General features: G+C 46.2%; 1 protein-coding gene and 1 pseudogene across 4 annotated transcripts in view; one reads left to right on the plus strand and one right to left on the minus strand.

Moving 5' to 3' along the window:
* The window catches only part of RGS6 (regulator of G protein signaling 6), a 597,551-nt gene that overhangs the window by 73,973 nt on the left and 504,078 nt on the right, over window positions 1–19,500 (plus strand). The window lies entirely within an intron of this gene.
* On the minus strand, window positions 7,449–8,058 carry LOC102998449 (protein phosphatase 1 regulatory subunit 14B-like; annotated as a pseudogene).

Consider the following 19,500-nt stretch of genomic DNA (forward strand, 5'->3'; position numbering starts at 1 on the left):
CTCTGCCCATCAGCTTGATTGCAACTCACGGGAGACCCTGAGCTGAAACCAATCCATCTAAATTTAGGCTCCCAATTTCTGACCCTCAGAAAGCATGGGAGACAATAGACGCTTATTGTTTTAATCAGGGTGGCTTATTACACAGCAATGGGTAACTAATGAGATTTTGGTAGTAGAAGTGGGGTGCTGATGTAACGAAACACTAAAATGTGGTAGTGGCCTTGACTCTTGGCAGTGTGCGGTGGAAAAAGCTGTAAGGACTTTGAGGAACAGGTTAATAAAAGGTTAACATACCTTGAATACACTGTCTATAGAAGTTTGGACTTTGAGGAGGCTGCCAGTGAAGGCTTACAGGAAAATAATACTGGGAACTGGAAAAGGGAGAGTCTGTTATGTGGTGGCAAAATATTTAGCAATCCTCATCGCGGTGCACGGGCCTCTCACCATCGTGGCCTCTCTTGTTGCGGAGCACAGGCTCCAGACGTGCAGGCTCAGTAGTTGTGGCTCATGGGCCTAGTTGCTCCGCGGCATGTGGGATCCTCCCAGACCAGAGCTCGAACCCGTGTCCCCTGCATTGGCAGGCAGACTCTCAACCACTGCACCACCAGGGCAGCCCCCAGTTAAGGAGATTTCTAACCGAGGTGTTGAAAGTGCCTTCTGTTTTTTTCCTGTTGCTTATAGTAAAATTGCGGGAAGAGAGAAGCTGAAGGCAGAAGCCTTCAGCAAAAAAGAGCCAGGACTAGCTGTTTTTGAAGATTTGCAGCAAGAAATGGCTTCTAAGCAAAGATCAAATTTGGGCCACTTTTAGGAAAACAAGCTCCAAACGTGAAGCCAAGGGTGTGACTGTAAAATCTTTTCTTAAGATCTCACAAAATCTAAGATGGTGTCTCAGAGTACCAAGCAGCCAGCCAAAGAGCCCTCTAAAGAGATTAAGGGTTTGTCTTCACAGATCCACTTGATCAAACAAGAGCGCTTCTTGGAGGCTCAAGGACATGGTACCCCAGCAAAAGCCCAGGGTGAGGAAGGACCGAATGCACAGGGATTGGTGGGTGGGGCTTTTGTCTAATGGAGTGAATCCTAAAAGGAGTCACAGAAGACCTTCAGAGTTTTTAAGAGTCATACTTGGAGAGGCGCCATCAGCTTGAAATGAAAGGAACGTAGAACAAAATGAAGAGAGGTCTTTGGACCCCCAGGTATCAACAAGTAGGAGGCAAGCTGAGGAAATTACTCCTCTGCAAATGCGTTTTACCCTTCATGAAAATGGAAAGATGATGGAGAGGCCAAAACCAGGAGCCCGGAGGGTGGCGTTAAGGGTCACAGAGAACTATTCTCAGACCTCACCTCTAGACCAAATCAAGGAACATCTGCTCGGCAGGATTTTAGAATTGCTACCCCTACGTGCTCCTCATTACCCGCTTTGTGAGCAGGAGTGTTTATAGCAGTTATCCTCTGATCGTCCCACCATTGCGTGTTGAGTGTGTGTCGCTTGAGTGACAGGTGTCTACAGATTGAGAGGAGCCGTACATCAGGGACTCTACTGAAGAAGTCTCATCTGTACTTAGACATGATCTAGATGACAAGCGTCTAGACATGGAACTGATGCTGTGATGGGATGAGACTTTTAGGGACCGTGGGAGGGGTTAGTGTATGTTGCATGTAGGAGGGATGTGAATCATTGGGAGCCAGAGGGTAGGCTGTGGTAGGCACCCTCCAAGACAGCCCACCATGACCCCTGACTCTTGGCATCCCCTCCTCTTCCCACATTGTACTAGAGTTGGTCTTTGTGACCAGCAGTGGAAGTGATGGTATGTCACTTTGAGATTAGTGTATTAGAGACTGTGGCTTCCATTTGGGGCATGTTCTCGATCTCTTACTCTCTTGGATGACTTGCCGTGGGGGAATGCCAGCTGCCATATGTTGAGGATGTGCAGGAGCCACGTGGAGAGCCCTGCACAGGGAAGAACTTCCAGCCTGTAGCTGCGTGCGAGAGCTTTCTTATGAGCATACCTCTAGCTCTAGTCAAGGCTTCAGACGAGGCAGCCCCAGCTGACACCTTGACTACAACCTCATGGGACACTGCATAAAAAAGAATTCACATAGCAGGCCTGAAACTGCCATCCTTAGAAAGTCCTGCTTGCAAGATTGGCTCTTGGCTGGCATCTGGGAGCTTGGATTTAGGGAGGGTTCTCACCATTCTCTAACTGATGGTGAGAGTGGTTGACTGTCCCTAAACTGTGCAAGCAGTATTTTTATCATGAACACCTGCTTCTATCTGGAAGTCTGGAATTTTGGTATGTGCTAGACAGAGGGTGGGTATGTGAACAGCCACCAGTAAAAACCTCGGGCACTGAGTCTCTGATGAGCTTCCCTGGTAGAGAACATTTCACAAATTGTAGTCACAATACGATGCTGGGGAATTAAGCCTGTCCTGTGTGACTTGGTAGGGAGAGGACTCTTGGCAGCTTGTGCCTGGTTTCCTACGGACTTCACTCCAGGCACCCTTTGCTGATTTTGCTGTAATAAATCAGAGCCATAAGTAATACCATACGTGAGTCCTGTGCATCATTCTAGTGGTCACTGACCCTGGGGGACCCCCAACACAGAGACCCTGAGCCAGAGCCACCTCTTCTGAAACTGTGAGATAACAGTTGTTTTTTGTTTTTTTTTTAAAACCCAATCAAGATTTGCCCATTGCATTCAATTGTTATATCTTTTACCCCACTCTTTTTTTTTTTAAATTTATTTATTTATGGCTGTGTTGGGTCTTCGTTTCTGTGCGAGGGCTTTCTCTAGTTGTGGCAAGCGGGGGCCACTCTTCATCGCGGTGTGCGGGCCTCTCACTATCGCGGCCTCTCGTTGCGGAGCACAGGCTCCAGACGCGCAGGCTCAGTAATTGTGGCTCACGGGCCCAGTTGCTCCGCGGCATGTGGGATCTTCCCAGACCAGGGCTCGAACCCGTGTCCCCTGCATTGGCAGGCAGACCCTCAACCACTGCGCCACCAGGGAAGCCCTAACAGTTGTTTTGTTATTTTAAGCCACTGAGTTTTAGAGTAGTTTTAATCCACACAGCCATAGATAAACTAATACAGGAAGCCAGTCATTTCTGTCTCCCCAGCATTTAGCTTAGTGTCTGGAACATAGATGTTAAAGAAATATTTGTTGAGTGAATTGATATTTGTACCTTTGAAGAATTTTATAGCCCATCTGGCTGCTCTGCGGGAAATCGCGATCCTGGGTCGGTATAAGGAAGCAGGCTTCCCTTCCTGTTCCTTTGTCTGGAAGAACCAGTCCCAGAGGCAGCCGCCTGCCTTACGGTTGTCACTTCTGCCATCTTCCTTTCTGGATGAGGTCCACGTGTATGAGAAGTAGTGTGTGGCCATCAGACCGTGCTTCGTCTCTGTTCCTCACTTCTTAGGTCCCCTGATTTTTTTTTCTCTCTCCTATGCCTTGGTGGTGATAACTATTCTTCCCATTGAAATAAAACCTTCCTTCTGAAAAATTAATTAACAAATGTTTCAGGGCCTTATAAGATACTAACATTTCTCTTGCCTCTTTATCATATTATTGCCTCCACAGAAGTTGAGACAAATGAACTTTTCTTGTTTCACATTGTCCCCTCCTCTGCACAGTATCTCAAAATAGGCTTATATATGAAGATAGCAACCATAGCTTTGATGTGGGAGAGAAACCTAAAATATATACTAGAAGTAGACTTCCTTGAGGAGTTATTTACAGTTTCTTAGAGAAGTATTTTAATCAAAGGGTGTTTCTGTTCTCGTGTGTGGGTATGTGTGCGTGCACACACACACACACACACACACACACACACAGCCGTATTGATTCCTGTGGTAATTATCAGAATGTTTCCCTCTCTTCAAATCTGCTTCAGTCTTAGCAGATGACCTTGATTCCTGTTTTCCTGATAATTTCAAGGTGATCTCATAGGATCTCTCTCATTTGATCTCCTTTCCACCTAATTAGAAAACTTTCCTCCTCTTTTATCAAAAACTCGTCTATCCTTCTTTCAAAAGGTCCCCTCTCCAGCCCGTCCTCCCTCTTCTTGAACGTGTCATCTGTTTTTCTACTTTTCATGCCTGCATTTCTTCCTCTTTCTACCGGTTTCTGTAAGGATTCTCAGGTTTCTCCAACACTAAATAGAACAGCCGTCCTTTTCCTTAGACTTGCTTTCTCTCGGAGCTGGACTTCTGTGCGTTTCCTTTACTCTCCCGTCACGCTTACGATCAGTCCCTTGTGCTGGCAGCCTTCAACTTCCTCATCACCCATCCCCTGCTTCCCACTTAAAACACTTTCCACTCTGAAATGCCCTCCAAGGTATTTTAGTGACCAAGTCTGTTAACCCTCCACCCCCCCCCCCCACACCCCACGCAGATTGTTGACCTTTCTTAAGTATTTTTTTTATTGCTTTACAGTTGTCAGCTTCTGCCATCTTCCTTTTTGGATGAGGTCCATGTGTATAAGATTTAGTGTGTGGCCATCAGGTTTTACCTCCATCTTTTCTGTCTCGGAGGCAGCTTTGTGAGTGGTAAAGAGCTTGGACCACAATTTGAATTGTGACTCAACCATTTACCAGCTGTTTGACTTTGGGCAGGTTTGTGAACCTGGGAATGTCTCATTTACCCTCATCTGTAAATTGAGGATAAAAGTAATACCCACATGGCTGTATCGTTGTGAAGACTAAATGAGTTAGTACGTGGGAAATACTTAACAGTGCCTGGCATAGAGTAAGCAAACAAGAAACTTTAGCCTTTATTGCCAGTCGAGTTCCTTGTCGAGTAAGCGAGGTTAATCATCAAGTAGCTCCTGTAAAATGAAGCGTGGATACGTTCTTCAGTAAGATGAATTATGTATTAAAGACTCTGTTTTACCAGTTTTAATGGCCAGGAGCCATGAACACAGCAATCTCAACGTGTGGGAGTTTATAGGGATAGTGTGTAATCTTGCACATTTAAAAGGTGAGTCGGAGCCGTTTTGTAGGCAGATTCCTACAGCGACAAATGAGGGGAGAATTAAAGCCTTCTTAGAAGAAATTTGTCATTGGTTTTGTGAACAGCATACTTAATTTACCCCACACTTGATGAGGGCAGGGATGCGGCTGTTTCAGGTCACCATTTGTATACCAGTCCCGCACTCGGCCATGGAAGGCACTCAATAAATACTCATGAACTAAATACACATTTGTGAACAAACATGTCTATGCTTTGTTGAATGTAAGTTGTACACATAATGCAGGCTTTGTGTGATGAACTGACGATGGACGAGGGAACTCTTGTCCACAGAGTGGGATGGGGGCTTGCAGCCTTTTCTTCTGATTTTTATTGGACTTGAGGGTGAGCAGCTTCAGAAACCATGCAGGCAACGTTTGCTGCTTGGGCATCCCTCCCTTTAAGCTGATCAGGTTCTCTGATTCCTCTGCCTTTCCCTCGTGGTGCCCTGTCCTTATCGCAGCTGCTGGATCCGATCTCACTGTGAAAACAGTGTTTCCTTTCTACTGACCCATGGGGTTCAGTGTTTGATTAACAAGTTTCCGATTTTCTGAGCCAAACACCTAGGTAAATCCCCCCGGATGCTGCGAGGATCTGCAGTAATTTACAACCACTGCATGAGCCCTGTGTTGAATGGCACGCTCTTTGTAAGGGTGGGGTGTCATTTTTAATGCTGGTTCCAACATCACTCCTAGCTGTGCGGCGTGTTGGCTCCCATACTAGATGACATTGACAGTCAGGAGAGGATTGACTTTAGTTGCCGCTGCTGAATTAAAGAAAAATCAGATTTACAGTATAAGTGGATTTTGCTCTCTTCAAACTAGTGACCTTGGGATAGATGTAATCCTTCTATGCTTCCATTGATGTTGCTATTGCCCCAAACATTTCTGGAATCCTTCTTTTTAAGTTGTCTTCTGAGCCTGTGGCATATCCTTGGGAATATTTTCAAGTCTGACAAATATTCATTCTTTGTAGGGGGCTTTGATTTTTGGAAAAAGGAAAGAGTCGCTGGCATTGGGTCCAGCAGCTGAGGTGGGTGATGGGGCCAGGGAGCACTGGTCCTGTCCAACGCAACGTAGGATTTTAGACGTCTTTTCATTATGTCCTAAGACGGGTATCTTTTTTGTTCTGAACAGTGTTTCGTTTAAAAATAATGTTTCAAATTATAAACATAGCAAGCCTATAGAACACTATGGGACTCTGTATGACAGACAGGTGTATTTCCAGCACTGATGTTTAAATGGATGCTCACTTTTTTTTTTCCCCAAGCGAATTAGTTTGTGAAATCAAGACTGTGGTGTGAGCTTAAGCTTAAACGATGCAGGTTAAACCTTAACCAGCTCAGACCAGATGTGGAGATGATCCCAGCTGTGCCTGGGTCAGTGTTGCACTGGAAGAAAGGAATCCAGGTGACTGAATTTGCATTCTCTGGCTCAGCAGGGAGTTTTTTTTTTTTTTTTTTTAAGACTTGTATGCCTCCCAAACAAGCTGGGCATAAATTTAATTCTTCATTAAAATACTGGCAAAAAACTCAATTTTTACCTGATTTCCAAATTATATAGAAAATTTTAGATATTCATATTTGTGATCGGATGCTATTTGCTCTATTTGTTGGCATGTGTTCTTTCTTCTTTCTCCCAAAAAATACATTTTAGGTATTCCTAAAACCCTACCCTGCCCCATGCCCATCTGCACCCACCCTCCCTCTGTAGTCACACCTCTGCCAATCCCAGGTGTGTCTAGGCCTTTTGGAGGGAGTGTTTTAAAATGGACATGAATTGTATTATACTGTATGTTTCCCTCCGACATTTTTTTTTTTTTTTTGGAGATTTATCCATGTCGATTTGTTTAACTGCTCTATAGTATTTCACCTTCAGAATTGTTTTGGCCATACCAGGCTCTTTACACTTTAAAATATATATTTCAGGAATGTGGAGCCCTGTTTTGCTTTGTTGGAATTACTCAGACGTTTTACAGACACATTATGAAAATTTGTCTTCTTATGATAATGGGTCTTCTCACCCACAAACATGTTATACTGTGTTTATTTAGTTGTTTTTTAATGTCCTTCAATAGAGTTTCCCAATTTTTGGTATACTTTTCTTACATATCTTTATTGAGGGAATTCGTAAGTATCCCATACCCTATATTTCTGTTGCTTTTTTTTTTTTTTAACTGCACCAAAGGCGTATCCTAGCTTTATTAAAGAGCCCGCGCCGCAGTCAGTATAAAAACACAAGAACTCCCATCAGTTTAATAATAATAACCACCCCCCCCAAAATGGAAAACTGAGGGGGCAGGGAAGAGGCCCCCGGGCCAGGGGCATGGGGACCCCTGCTCATGGCAGCAGGCCTGGCTGCAGGGCCCCCCGCTATTGCTGTTGCTACGAGGTTGGGGGTCAGCGATTGTCCTGTGGGAGCCACCGTTCACCTGGGTCGAGGACCCTTACTTCTTCTGGGCTGTGCTCAGCTTCTGCGTGCCCCGGATCTTGTCCAGCAGGCCAGAGATGAAGACCTCAGTGGTTTTGTAACAGTCCACCAGCGGCTCCTTGACCCTGGCAGCTCGGGTATCATCGCCCTCCACGTCAGGATTTATCCACATCAGTCTCCAGCTCTGGCATCTCCTCTTCCTGGCAGTCGTAGAGGCGAATGAGCTGCTCCAGGATCCACTCCTCCAGGTTGAGGCGCTTCCGTAGCTCCTTGCGTTCCTACTCGACCGTGACCTTGCCTTGGCGCCTCATTGGGCCCTCATCGTCCGTGCTGCCCGGGCCCTCGCCTGCGGCCCCAAGGGGTCTCTGAAAGTAGACGCTGGTCCCTGGGCCGCCACTGCCCGGTCCAGGGGGCGGAGCCGCCAACGCCTCGCCCCCCGCGGGGCCGCTGTCTGCCCTGACGGCCGCTGGGGCCACGTGGGTGCGTCGGTCCCCTCCCTGTGCCGCCACCTCCGGGAGGGCCGCCGGCTGGCTACGGGCTGCTGTCTCGGCTTAGCCGGTGAGCTCGGCTCAGCCTGGCTCCTCGGAGAGGGCGGCGGAGGGGGCACCCAGGGGCAGCTGCAGCATGCGGAGCCCCCGGCCGGCCCTGGCCTGGTCATGCCCCCTGTGTTTGTACTATTAATGGCATCTTTTTATTATGTTTTCCTGTTGTTGCTAGTGCATACGAACATTACTTGTTTTTGTATATCTTGCTGAACTCTCATTTATTTTCATGGTTTATCTGTAGTCTTGCATTTCCTATGCATATGGATATATAACTTTTTGATGACAGATTTTTTTTTTTAAGTTTGTGTGACTAAAGGAAAACCGTTTTTCTACTGACAACACATGCGTGGATTTTACACATATTTCAGTTTTCTGTGGACCAACTGGATGGCCTACAATTTAATTCAATTTTGGCGTTATCGACCTGGAGTTAGCACAGACCCCTCAAGACTGCCCCCTCTTCAGATGCCAGTTCCAAGTCTGGGCTTCCCATGCTTTTGACTAGTAGGTTCCCATGACCCCCTCCTGAGTTCAATAATTTGCTAGAATGGTGCACAGATCTCAGGAAAGCACTGTACTTACTATCGCTGGTTTATTATAGGGATACAACTTAGGAACAGCCAAATGGAAGAGATGTATAGGGCAAGATATGGGGTGAGGGGTACACGGGGCTTCCATGCCCTCTCCAGGCACGCCACCCTCGCAGCACCTCCACGTGGTCACCTACCCAGAAGCGCTCCAAACCCTGTCCTTTATGGTTTTTATGGACGTTTCATTACATAGGCATGATTGATTTAAATTATTGGCCATTGGTGATTGAACTCAGTCTCCAGCCCCTCTCCCCTCTCCTCTGGTAACCAGCTTCATCTGCCAGGAGTCACCTCATTAGCATAAATTCACCTGTGGTTAAAAGGGACTTATTATGAATAGCAAAAGACACTCCTCTCACCCCTATCACTCAGGAAATTCCAGGGGTTTTAGGAGCTCTGTGCTAGGAACCCGGGATGACGACCAGATACATGTATTTTATTATATCGCAGTAACTTTCACTTATTTTTCTTGAATTAATGTATTGGCTTGGACTTCCACTCTAATACCTGTTTTTGTAAATGAAGTTTTATTGAAACACAGCCACACTCTTATTGTCTCTGGTTCCTTTTGCATTACAACAGCAGAGTTGACTACCTGGAACAGAGACTTTCTAGTTTGCAAAGCCTAAAGTATTTGCTATCAGGCCCGTTACAGAGAGTTTGTGAACCCCCTCAACACAGTGTTGAACACAGGAAGTGATAGGAACCTTTCTTGTCTCATTACTGACTTTAAAAGGAGAGCTTGTAGTGCCGTGCCATTAAGAGTGACGCTGTCCACAGGCTGGTTAGCGTGTGCCCTTTATTGGGTTAAGAAAATGTCTTTCTAGTCTTAGATTTGTAAGAAAGGTTTTCTTGTTTGCCGAATTTTGTTATTTTTAAGACATCATAAATTAATGTTGAGTTTTATCAAATGTGTTTTTGCCATCTGAGATTGGTTTTTCTCTCCTTTTAAACATACCTAATTATATTCTCTTTCAGAGTTTTCTATTATTTCCAGTTCTTAGGGGCTGGAATCCTCCGGTTCACTGTGCTTTTATCACTTGTGAGCTTCCTGGGTCTGACTTTTCTAATTGTCTGTAGCATGGGTTGTGGGAGTTATGCTCTCATTTTTCCCATGCCCGTCGTTGGCCCAGGACCAATTTTTAAGCTAATTTCTTAGGTTGGGCATTTCCAGACTGTAGCCTAAATCTGTACCCCAAATGCTCCAGAGGCAGAGGTATGAGGTTCAAATTTTGCAGGAAGCTTTTAGTTCTCCTCCCCTGAAGCCAGAGATGGACAAGCTAGCTGAGCTGGTAGGGAAATACTTTTCAGCCCATTTTTCCTGGGGTCGCAGCTCTTTGCAGGGCCTCGCTTTGGGCAGCACCCTCCTCTCTCGGGCAGGACTCACGGGCTTTGCCTCCTGTTCCCATGTGCTAGTTGACATCTACACCCTTACTTCCCCTGGATCAATGCTTATTCTATTCCTTCCTCTGCCCTGTGGTCCCGCTCAGCCCCAGGAGTGGCTGCCCGGTTGATTCCTCTGCTTACTTCTGGTTTTCAGTTGAGGCTTTGTTTCTGGCACCTGGTAATTCCCTATTCTTTATTGCAGGTTCAAGTATGCATTTAAAAAATTATTGTATCTGATATTTCTAGGTGCTTATAGCAGGAATGTTTGAAAGTGTATGTCATCTTAGCTCAACATCTTGCTGAAATGAGAGATCGCCATTTAAATGCAATTTCAGGATTCAACACCCCAAAGCAAAACAAAACCCAGTAAAACAAAAAGCAAAACCGCAAATCGGATCCCTAAACGAACTATCCATGAACCAGGCAGCATGCAAAGTTCTCTGATATTAGCTCATGTAATTCTTACGAAGACCCCGTAACTCTTTGCCAATGGAGAACTTGAGTAACTGACCTAGCAGTTTGTCAGGGGCAGAACCAGGCAAGGAACTCAGCTTTATCTGACATTCCCTCCTCTTAAGTGGTCTGAACATCAGTAACACTAAGTATGAAGTGTGCCCGTTCTCAAGGTGACTAATGTGAAGGTCAATGCTATTTTCCATCTCATATTCCTAATATATTTACACAACTGTCTCACCTGGTAATCCAGAATAGACTCGTGATTGTGTTTGTCTATGAGAATTTGCAGTTTTGGGTGAGTTTAAATTAAAGAAAAATCTGAAAAGCAGTTGCCTAGGGGCTATTAATAGTTGCAAAAAGGAGCATGAGTACACCTCCTTCTGAGCACAGTAGAGCTCCAGGGAATTAATAGGGACCCACTGTTTTCCATGTTGACTTTCGAGAAATGTACCTTACTCCCAGTCTGCTGAAACATGTTTTAAGGATGTACTGTCATGCATGTAGTTTCTGAAAGGCCACAGACAAGTGAATTTTTATATCCCCTCTTGGTTCATTTGCTCATCCTCTGAAATCAAGGCCTCTGCAAAGATGGAGTCAGTGGTCATTATAGTTTGTGTTAGGAGTTGCAGGTGGCTGACATTTTAGTCTCAGTTAATGGCTGAGGATGGACCCCAGGGCACTTCACCTTGTTCACAGTCTAATTTAGCAGCACAATCTTAATTTGAGTTGAAAAGTAGCCTTAGGGATTTTTGCTTGGTGCTTGCACGAGCATTCTAGAACACTGTATGTTACCTGATGCTACCTGAGAGGAGGTGCTTGGGCAGTCACGGCTTCTCTGAGCCCTCATCTACATGGGGGAGGTTGAGAAGTGGCAGAAGTTCTATTCTACCAGCAGCATAGACCTGTCTCACTATGAAGTTGTGTTAATGGCTTTGCCAAGAATTTTCTCCGTGCACAGTAGACGTATTTGCTGGAGGAGCTGATCTTGCAGTCCCTGTATATCTGGAGCAGTCAGTTATGAATCTGCTAATTAGCTTGATGTTTGGTCTCCCAGCTAAGTGAGCTCTTGTGAACTCTGCCAGAATCTGGATTTCCAAATGATCTGACCAGAGGAAAGGGAAAGATTGGGCCAAAGAGGCCATTACAAGTTAATTTCATATAATCAGAAGTTTACTCAGCCCTAGCGCCTGCCTTTTCTGTTGCCACAAAATACCCATTCTTCCCCTTTCATAGCTGCTGACCCATCCGTGGGTGAACTGGTTTTGCCTCCCTTTTTTTGTTTGCAGTATTAGCGCTTGAAAACGCCTCTGGCCACATGGTGCAAGGTGTGGCCTCCCCAGGGGCATATCTCACCTCTCTTCCCTGCCTTAAAAGGAGGCCCACATTTCTAATCTTGGAGAGTCTGTGAATTCTTCCTTTTCGCGGTGAGTACGTGGGAGTGTTCCAAGGTTCAGCACTTCCCATCTGCCTTTCTCTTTACAATTTTTTGAGATATTCACCAATAAATGCTAATATTTACTGAACATGTTTTATATGCGAGACACTTTTGAAAGCACTTTAATAACAACGCTAATATTACTGAGCATCTACTGTGTGCCAGGCACTGCCCTAGGCACCAAGGATGTGGAACAAGCAAAACAAAGGTCGTCCCTCCCGGAGCACATGTTTTATTAGGCAGACAGCCAGACAGTACAACCCATCAGTAAACAAACATATACTATGTCAGATAGTTACACACGTGCTCTGAAGGAGAAGTGGGGGGGGAGGTGACAGTGCGTGTAGGAGCTGGCCAGGGAAAGCCTCTCTGATGGGGGGGGAGAACAGAGTCTCCAAGGTAATGAAGGAATAAGCCCACTGGGCCTCAGATCTCCTCCTCTCCAGGTCTTGCTGACTCAGACAGAGCCAGTGGCATGGGGAGCCCCTCCCTCCCTTCTCTGCTCTCTGCTCTTGGCGCCACGTTCTCCCAGACCCCAGCCTCTAGGCCTGAGTCCCCACCCTTCCCTCCTCTTTCCTCATCCAATCGCCAGACCTCATTGACTTTCTTTGGAAATCTCTATGGCATCCCTTCCACTGCCTTTGTGGAAGGGAAACCCCTGCCAGCTGAGCCCTTTGCCGGTCCGTTTTAGAATGACTGTAACCGCCTCCTAAGTGTTCTCTCTGGGCTGCTAGCCTCTCTTCTCACCAATCTGTCACCGCCCAAGTGCTGGCACGTACATGCCATCGTTTGAGTGCTTATTCCAGGCGGGGCACTGGATCCCCATAGGAGCTTTATTATTATTATTATCATCGCCATTTTACAGATGAGGAAACAGACTCCCTCAAGGTCACTCACTGATCCAATAAGTGGTTAAATCAGAATTTGAACTCAGGTCCCACTGAATCCACAGGCCTCTTCTAGCCAGGAGCCCAAGCTGCCTCTGCCCTGCCCTTGTGTGTATCAAGACCCTACTTTGATCGCTCCTTTGCTTAGAAATCTTTCATGCTTCCCATCATCTGTGGGGGAAAGTCCAACCATTTTGAAATAGTTTTCAAAGCCTTTCATAACTGGACCACGCTTCACCTGTCTCCCCGTCTTACATCTGAGTTCTCTCCTGTGACAACCTCTGCCGGGCACACACAGATGTGTCCCGTTGGCAAACACGGCTACACCTGTGCTCACAGGTGGGTGCTTTTTCACTCCCTCTGTGTTAACTCACTCTCCATGCCCCAGCTCAGACTGCATCCTCTCTTACCTTCATTTGTGTCCGTCTTTACCTCCAGCCTCCACCTAGTTAGGAGGAGTGTCCTGCCTGTCTTAAGCCAATCCTGATGTCATAGGATGCACTGGGCCATCCTTTGAGCGCCTGTAGCTCTCTTAGTTCTGATCCCCAACTGGCCATTCCCGTTGATTTCCTTAGTACTTTCCCACATGTGATCCTAAAATATTGAGAAAACTTATATGTCCAAAATAAGTATAACTTTCTAAGTAAGAGTCTTGGAAGATACATACTTATTTCACTAAACCTTCTCAGAGTTCAAAACACATTTGGAGGAGCCCCCTTTGCTAAACTGCCTTCCAGCTACCCAAGGAAGCCAATTTCCTTCTTTAATAACTGCGGCTCATTTTTGGACCCACGATGACGCGAATCCAGTTCACTCACCCATCTGGATCATCAGTAGGGACTCCATTTAAAGTTAGACAATTTTCCTAAATCAAATCCATCCTCGGGGGCTTCCCTGGTGGCGCAGTGGTTGAGAATCTGCCTGCAAATGCAGGGGACACGGGTTCGAGCCCTGGTTCTGGGAAGATCCCACATGCTGCGGAGCGACTGGGCCCGTGAGCCACAATTACTGAGCCTGCGCGTCTGGAGCCTGTGCTCCGCAACAAGAGGCCGCGATAATGAGAGGCCCGCGCACCGCGATGAAGAGCGGCCCCCGCTCTCTGCAACTAGAGAAAGCCCTCGCACAGAAACGAAGACCCAACACAGCCATAAATAAATAAATAAATAAATAAAAATTAAAAAAAAAAATCCATCCTCAAGAGATTAAAGGTAGATATTCACTAGAATGTGCCCTGGGAAATTCTGAAGTAAGAGTTCCGAAAATGTTGGTTTAAAATGTCAGGGGCTGAAACTAGGAGAAAAGCAGGACTGGAATGTTCCTCTTATTTCTTAATTCATTGTCCCTCACTTACCTGCTTCTTAGTGGAAGAAAAGGCAGAAAAGGAAGCATGGGAAGGAAAAGGGGAACTAATCAGAGGCAGCTGGAATCACGGGAAGCAGTTAAAACTCACAAAAAAGAAAATGAACAAAATTTTCTCCTGAATCCAAGCCTTCCTTAGGGGAGGATGGAGCAGGAAATTTCATTTTGAAAATAAAATGAGAGCTGGTCCGGTGCAATTGGAAAGATGGGTATAGAGGCAGGAGGAATGAGGTAGAAAGACCTAAGGACCCTGGAGCAAAGGAATGCCATTTATTTGCAAGTAATTCTCCAGAGGTAAGGGAGGGGATGGCATAGAGGGGGAGGCTGGGGAGTAGAGGGCTTGGTCCAAGCTGGATCAAGACCTTGGTCTTCTTCACTCTTCCGGTTACGTGCAGCTCCTCTACTCAGCAGTTGTGTCGACAATGAGCTCGCTGAGAGCTGCCACTGAATTTTATTCTATACGCTATGTACATCCAGCACTTAGCACTTGTCTGGCCCCTAGTCAGGACTCAGTACATATATATATATTTTTAACATCTTTATTGGAGTATAATTGCTTTACAATGGTGTGTTAGTTTCTGCTTTATAACAAAGTGAATCAGTTATACATATGTTCCCATATCTCTTCCTTCTTGCATCTCCCTCCCTCCCACCCTCCCTATCCCACCCCTCTAGGTGGTCACAAAGCACAGAGCTGATCTCCCTGTGCTATGCGGTTGCTTCCCACTAGCTATCTATTTTATGTTTGGTAGTGTATATATATTTGCTGAGTGAAAAAATACAAAGTACTTTGTTGCTGGAAGAGGTTAAGGCTAATTCTGTGCTGTCATTTCTGGTAGCGGCCACCAGGTGGTGCCTTCCTAAGAGCTGGAGCAAATGAGATCTTGAATCTTGGGTGGAAGGCTTCAGAGAAGCCTTAGGTCTCACCCGGAACCCTCACCCGAGCGCGTGCCCTCCAGCAATTCATCACACTTTCTTATTCCTCTGTTGAATGTGCCTGCAGAGTTCAGACAAGTGGCTAGAACCAACTTTCCTTACTTGGAGTCAGTTTCACAGGAGGCCCACAAAAACCTTTCAGAAGGTTTCATTTACGGCTAAACTTTGGGATGTGAGACCAGTTCCACCCCAGGCCTGTGCTCTGTCACGTGGGTTCCCGTTGTTCCCAATTACCCCCTATTCTTCAGGAGAACGTCTACTCCCATGGATCCTGTATTTTCTCTGAAATTCTCCCCCAAAGTCATTTATGGCTTCACACCCAGCTCTGGCAGCCTGTGGGTTGAAGTGCGCGGCACCCCTGCCTACTTTAAGCTGCTGCCTGATGAGTCCCTACGCTGTGCCTGTGGTTAATAGGTTCACATTCTCAGAACAGTTCCACAAGATGGGCAGAAAGCAGAATAGCAGCTCAGAAGGCTTAGGCAGCCTTCCCAGAGTGACACAGCCAGTCCATGGGACAGAGGACTCAAGCCCAGGGCCAGCTGCCCACAGGCCTTGCTGGGATTCTTTTTTTTTTTTTCACACACACACACACACACACACACACACACACACACACACTGTATTTTATTTTTACAAGAGATAAATAAACTGACACCAAGCATTGTAAATGGATGACCACAACAAAAGCAACAATGATTGCAGTTACCAAACACACTAATACTATGTCATAATACTGACATGCAGTCCAGTAATCCTCCACTGTAACAGGTCCTTTACTTTGCAGTGAAAATTGATTTGTATATTTTTTGCCTCTGAGTCCTTGTGGGATTTTTTTTTAAAATTCAAACAGAAAGTCACAAAAATTATAATCATCCTCATCAGTTCACTCAGGCCTTGCTGGGGTTCTTATTGCATTTCACATAGAGTGAGCGCAGTTTCATGTATCTGTATGTCTGAGGTCCAGGGACAGTAACGATAATAATAACGATTATTGTTTTAATAACGATAAAGCAAAATCCACATCCTGTGAAGCCAAGTCTTATAGGAGTATAGTTGACCATCAGTGTGAGCAGAAACACTCAGCTGTGGTCAGTTTTTAGACAGTGCCAAAGGAAAAAATACTCAGCCTCCTTTGTGCCCATAAATCTAAGTAAAGGTACTAGAGATTTTGATTGGCAAGAGCTGGGGATGGAGGTGCTGAGTGAGATTGTATGTGTCCTCGTGTGTGTGTGTGTGTGTGTGTGTGTGTGAGAGAGAGAGAGAGAGAGAGAGCGAGCATGTTAAATCCTATGAAGACCTAGAAAATGATCATTTTTGCCAGGACTGGACTTGGGCAAAGCAACAGAATACAAGGACTTTATGTCTGAGTGCCCCCTTCAAAACTTACCTGTCCTGTGTCTCACTGTCTCAGGTTTCTGCTATGCAAGTTGCAATGAATTGTACAAGGTTAATCAAATAAATAGATCAATATAATGCACTTGCTAAATAGTTTTTCTTTTGGGAGAAGATGATTTAACTCAGTTAACCATCTCCAGGCATGGGGGATGTTAATGTTGGGAATATCAGGAGTGATTGGCCTGTGGGGTCGGGGGGGTGGGGTGGGAAGAAGGGAGGTGGAAATCCAGATCACAGTGGGGGCCGAGGTGAAGGGCGGGCTGGAGGAAAGGGGAGATGGGAGGATGTGGAGTCAGGAGCGCCTTTTTTTTTTTTTTTTTTTAATGAGGATCTTGAATCAGATGCGTATGTTTGATTGATTGATTGATTTTGGCTGTGTTGGGTCTTCGTCTCTGTGCGAGGGCTTTCTCCAGTTGTGGCAAGCGGGGGCCACTCTTCATCGCGATGCGCGGGCCTCTCTCGTTGCGGAGCACAGGCTCCAGACGCGCAGGCTCAGCAGTTGTGGCTCACGGGCCCAGCCGCTCTGCGGCATGTGGGATCTTCCCAGGCCAGGGCTCGAACCCGTGTCCCCTGCATTAGCAGGCAGATTCTCAACCACTGCGCCACCAGGGAAGCCCAGGAGCGCCTTTTGAAGTCTCTTATCTCAGACCTTACTCTGTGCCTTTTCACAGGGCTGCGCCTGATCATCCTGGGCTTTATGGTCTTGAATGTCTTCTTTGAGCCTTTCAGAAATTTTCCATGTAGTAATATACATGATTTATGCTTTTAAACACTTAACATGCTAGAAACTGGGCATTGTTTCCATAATCCTCAGAGGAGACTTGGGAGATACTGTTATTCTTTCCTCCCACCCTTCTTTCAATTAATGAAATGGAGATTCAGGAAGGCCATAAGCTAGGTAATGTTAGAGCCAAAATTCAAAGCCAGGACTGTGTGATTATAAAGCCATGCACTTAACAGCTATCTTGTGCTGTGAGAATAAAGTGGCAAATCTTAAAATAAAAGCACCCGTTATCAGTAATCTAGCAACCCCCCACCCCAAACCATTGATTGATTTATTCAACATGAATCTGCCAGGTGTAGCAGATACAGGGGATACAGGATGAATGAAACAGGCAAACCTAATTGAATGGAGTTTACCTTTAGAGAATAATAGAATAAAAGTTCTCTCAAACTTAGGAAAAGCCTGATTGTTCCGTAGCTATGGTAACAAGTAGCCAGCGGAACCAATTTTAAATCTGTTCGCTTGGTCTGCACCAACTTGTCTTAGTGAAAGCTGGTTTTAAAACCAACCAGTGTTGGCTCCCCAGTTCTGAAAGTCAGCCAGTCAGGGATGGATGCTCTCCAGAAAACCTGCCAATCAACATCAGCCTTACCTGAGCACCCACCTGTTGTCAGCCCAGGAATGACTCTGAACATCCGCGAATCACAGAGCTCCACACTTTCCAAAGCACTCTATGAGATCAGTCACCTGTTCTGCTTGTAGAGACCTTTTGGCCAGCACAGCTCTTCCGTATTATCTGAGCAATAAATTCAGCCTTGTAGTCCGATTTCAGACCCTGAGTAGTGTTCTCATTGTCCTTTGACAAAACAGACAAGTACACACATGTCAGGTAGTGTCTGGCTACAGAGAAAATAGCACAGGTAAGAGGAGCATGACAGGATGGAAAGCTCAGGAGAACCTGTTTGTTGGGGGAAGGTTTGTGGAGAGACTGGAATGATTTGAGAGGGGTCCAGGCATGCGCAGATCTAGACCTAGAGCTTTTAAGGGGCCCTGAGGAAGAGAGGTTGCCCTGTGTTTTGGGAAGGAGGAGAAGAGGAGGCTGATTCTCCAGGGCTTTGGGAGTTTGGATTTTGCTCCAAATGCAGTGGGAAAGCAGGAAACTACCCAGGAATGGACCACGTCCTCTGCTTTAAAAAGGATGTGCACGTGTTTGCACATGTGTATACACACTCATGTTCTGAAATTAGGTCCGAAGATCCTTTAGGTCTATCACAGTGTTTATGACCTTGAGCATGTGAATCAGGATGCCCTCCACTGTGTGCTGCTGCCCCTGCCCACACTTTCCCATTGTGAGTCCCAGAAATGGGGTGATTTCTCTACCACTGATGGGGTCCAGTGACAGGCAATCAGTGATATAAAAAGTACAGGTCGGGGGCTTCCCTGGTGGCGCAGTGGTTGAGAGTCTGCCTGCTAATGCAGGGGATGCGGGTTCGAGCCCTGGTCTGGGAGGATCCCGCATGCTGCGGAGCACCTAGGCCCGTGAGCCACAACTACTGAGCCTGCGCGTCTGGAGCCTGTGCTCCTCAACAAGAGAGGCCGCAATAGTGAGAGGCCCGTGCACCACGATGAAGGGTGGCCCCCGCTTGCCGCAACTGGAGAAAGCCCTCACAGAGACGAAGACCCAACACAGCCAAAAACGAATAAATAAATAAATTAAAAAAAAAAAAGTACAGGTCTAAGAGATGATTCACTTCATTGTAAAGCTGCTCTATTGTGTCAGGTACAGAGTCTGGGGAGGCTGGGGCCAGAGTAAGGCCCCAAACTACTGTGAAACCTGCCCAAGTCCAAGTTGGGGTTGGTCTACTCCTAAATACATTAGCCAATTGTTTTTCTTAGTCCTTACATGTAAAGCTCGATGTCTGTTTCTCAAGCAGGATTTATCCTGATCACCATTCTTACAGAGGGGATAGATGCCCATAAAAGACTGACATATGCTCTGTTTTTATTCCTCTTACACAGTTGTTGCTTCAGTGAGATCACCTGACCATCTTCTGCTGGGAGTGTTTCTGTTAATTCGTGAAGCCTGATTTCAATTGCTGTAGGAGATGAATGTCACACGGGCTCATTGTTTTTGTTTGAGAACTGCCGCTGCCCTGGGGGACTGCGTGCCGGTGCTGCTGGCTTTTGCTGACGAGGCCATTGGATTTACACTGCTGTGGGAGGACAAGGCCAGCCTGGCAGTTTTGTGGGGCTGGGTAGGCTGCCCTTTCATTCCTGGCTGCTTTGCTCTTCCAAAAGCATTAACTCCAGTTCAGGTGGAAATCATTCTCCTTTTCATCAGCCCCAACATCTGAA

Source organism: Balaenoptera acutorostrata, chromosome 3 (genome assembly GCF_949987535.1).
Source record: "Balaenoptera acutorostrata chromosome 3, mBalAcu1.1, whole genome shotgun sequence".
Lineage (NCBI taxonomy): Eukaryota > Metazoa > Chordata > Mammalia > Artiodactyla > Balaenopteridae > Balaenoptera > Balaenoptera acutorostrata.